This window comes from Hyaena hyaena, unplaced genomic scaffold (genome assembly GCF_003009895.1).
Source record: "Hyaena hyaena isolate Hyena2069 unplaced genomic scaffold, ASM300989v1 scaffold_616, whole genome shotgun sequence".
Taxonomy (NCBI): Eukaryota; Metazoa; Chordata; class Mammalia; order Carnivora; family Hyaenidae; genus Hyaena; species Hyaena hyaena.
The window spans coordinates 364,469-368,272 of NW_024081247.1; positions in this window are offsets into that span (position 1 = coordinate 364,469).

Below are 3,804 nucleotides of genomic sequence, written 5' to 3' on the forward strand. Positions count from 1 at the left end.
GACGCCCTTATTAACTGAACAGCCTACCCCCTTCAATCATCCATTTATCACCAAGTTCAACAGAACGGTCTTTATGTCCCGACAGACAGATGAAGTGAAAGTTTAACTCCTGTACTACAGAGGCTTACAGAGGCTTGCCTGAGAAGTTTTCCGTCACAGTGGAGAAAATACTAGTTTTCCAGTTTATCCAGCTGTTTCCTTTATTTGCAGACCTGTGCTGAAGTCTGTTTAGAAAGTGAGGATAGGCTACTTTCATGTCAGTGTCTTCTTCATTTGATTGAGTTTCCTTTAATGGTTTCGTGGCCATTGTGACCATGTGAGAAAAGACAAACTTCCAAATGTCACAATGAAAGAAGCCTGTATTTGTGACGGTTTTCAAGATAAACAGAACCAATGGGGGGGGGGGCGGTGAGGATGTGTGTGTGGAGAGAAAAGAGAGAGAGAGATTTAAGAAATTTAGGGATTATGGAGGTTGCCAAAGTCAGCAGAATGGGTCATCAGGCTGGAGACCAGGGAAAGTTGATGTTGTAGTTTAAGTCCAAAGACCTCTGCTGCAGAATTCTCTCTTGCTTAGGGGAGGTCAGTCTTTTGTTCTAATCAGGTCTTCAACTGATTGATTGAGGCCCACCCACACTATAGAGGGTAATCTGCTTTACTCAAAGTCCACTAACTTAAATCTTATCCAAAAACACTCTTACAGAAACATCCAAAATAATGTTTGGCCAAATATCTGCATAGTCATGTTGACACAGATATACCATGGAGCCTAAGGCTCACATAAAGGCACAAGTTGAGGGGCACCTGGGTGGCTCAATTGGTAGTGTCCAGTTCTTGATTTCAGCTCAGGTCATGATCTCACAGTTGTGGGATCAAGCCCTGGGTCAGACTCTGCGCTGAGCAGAGCATGGAGCCTGCGATTCTTTCTCCCTCTCTCTCTCTCTCTGCCCCTTCCCCACTCAAGTGTACTGTCTCTCTCAAAATAAATATACATTTTTTTAAAAAAAGGCACAGGCTGAGGAACCACATAAGAAAAAGATGGGGAAGGAGAATGACACAACTTTGTTTTGAAAAGAAAAAGAGGAAAGCATATGGCTACTGATTCCTTACAGGTTTTGAAGTATTTCAATGATCATGATACAAACATGATACATATAATACACACCTTCCTGAATGGCTTAGTAGCAAGGTGTCCTCACACTCTTTTGCCCTAATGTGGGAGTAGAGGTCATAATAGTTCTGAAGCAGTGGACATCACAGGTAGTATGGTGAAAAGACAGTAAAGACTCTGCCCAGCCTCCTTCCTCTAATCCAGGTGGCTGCACACATTTATCCCAGAGAATCTTTGCCCTGCCCTTTTTTATAGAATTCAGAACAGTAGTCTTCAGGGTCTCTGCCATATTTACAATTTTCTTCCCCCTGAGCACTACTTACAAGTGACTCACTTCTTACTAAATAGAAAGCAGGTATAATATCTCTTGGAGATAAAATAATTTGTCTTAATATCTTTAATAATAAAACAAAAAGCATTCTTAAAGTCATTAATAGGTGGCCAGTGCTGAGGAAAATGCAAAGGAATAATTGAACAAAATCTTTACCTGTAAGAGTTTATAATTTTGGGTGGGTGGGGAACCAAATCTAATACATAGCAAATAAATAGAATACAAGTTATTAGCGGGAGGGAAGTCTTCAGAAAATAAACTCCATTGTAGTTCATAGATGGTGGGCATAAATAGGAGATGGCACGCCTGTCAGAGTGGCTAAAATGAACAAATCAGGAGACTCTAGATGCTGGCAAGGATGTGGAGAAATGGGCTAGGAATTTACCCAAGGGATACAGTAATGCTGATGCATAGGGGCACATGTACCCCAATGTTCATAGTAGCACTCTCAACAATAGCCAAAACATGGAAAGAGCCTAAGTGTCCATCAACAGAAGAATGGATCAAGAAGATGTGGTATATATATAAAATGGAATACTACATGGCAATGAGAAAGAATGAAATCTGGCCATGTGTAGCAACATGGATGGAGCTTGAAGGTGTTATGCTGAGAGAAATAAGTCAGGCAGAGAAGGACAGATACCATATGTTTGCATGTATAGGTGGATTGGGAGGAACTTAACGGAGGACCTTGGGGGAGAAGAAGGGGAAAAATAGTTGGGGAGAGGGAGGGAGGCAAACCATGAGAGACTCTTGAATGCTGAGAACAAACTGAGGGCTGATGGGTGTGGGGGAGAGGGGAGGGGGGTGATGGGCATGGAGGAGGGCACTTGTTGGGATGAGCACTGGGTGTTATATGGAAACCAACTTGACGATAAACTAAGAAGAGAGATGGAATGGCCACCCCTCTGTGTTACTCTATTTGAATATATTCTGCAAATTGAGGATCATTGTTTAGACTGATTAAAAATTAGCTCATTCTTATTCAAATGACTCTAGTTTCTCTCAATGATTGTTATGTTTTCCTAGTGTCTTTTTTCAATTTATTCAATTTAGTAGTCAAGTTTATTAAAACCATATGGAAACACCTAAGGATGAATTTTTGATAAGAAGAGGTTATTTGGAGAGTTTGCCTATAAAATGGAATACATTTATAAGCTTGTAAACTCTTAGTTTATCTTTTGAAGAATCATCCCATTTTCTTCCCAAATACTGTAGCTATCATTACTTAGATGAGTCTCTAGTATCAGTTTTATTAGCATTCTCCTCAGGCTTTTTTACTTACCAAAAAAAAAAAAAAAGTAAATTTCCAGGCTGTGTTTGGAAATTATATTGAATAAACTCCACCTTCTAATAATTTCTGGAAATCTTAAATCATTCTGGGTTACCTGAGATGGCAAATTGATCTCAATAGTCTTGATTTATTCAATTCCTACTCGGGATAGTGGTAGACACTGTTTCAAGGAGACTGATTCTGAGCTGAAGGGCAAGAACATTTACTGAGAGGCCCGGGTCCTCACAGTGGGTAAAAGTAATAGGGAAAATGCCAAGATCATTGCTGAAGTACTACAAGGATAACCTGAAAAAACAAAACAAACAAACCCAAAGCCTTAAAGGTCAATTCTGAAGGGCAAACAAAATTTCAGTACTAGAGAATTAGATCATAAGATGGACTACAACAGAATAGGCTGAAGCATGAGCCAAGGTCGAGGATAGTAGCTCAGAAGTAATTTCAATGGGGATTGAACACTAGTATATTCTTTTCACATGGTTTGCAGTTTATAAGAACAGGATGGGCAGAATAGCTTAATCAGGATTCAGTAGCAAAGTGAGAGGCGGAGCCAAACCTCACTCTTCTAGTGGCAGATATCTGACCAAAAAAGTCTTCTAATTTTGTTTCTTTATCTGAAAGGCGATACATCGCATCTCAGGTGATACAAAACAGATCTGCTGAAACATGCAGAAGAATGAAACTAGATCATTTTCTCACACCATGCACAAAAATAAACTCAAAATGGATAAAGGACCTGAACGTGAGACAGGAAACTATCAACACCCTACAGGAGAAAGCAGGAAGCAACCTCCTTGACCTCCACCGCAGCAACTTCCTACTTGACACATCCCCAAAAGCAAGGGAATGAAGAGCAAAAATAAATGATTGGGACCTCATCAAGATCAAAAGCTTCTGCACAGCAAAGGAAACAATCCACAAAACTAATAGGCAACCAACGGAATGGGAAAAGATAGTTGCAAATGACATATCAGACAAAGGGTTAATATCCAGAATCTATAAGGAACTCACCAAACTACACACCCAAAAAACAAACAACCCAGTGAAGAAATGGGCAGAAGATATGAACAGACA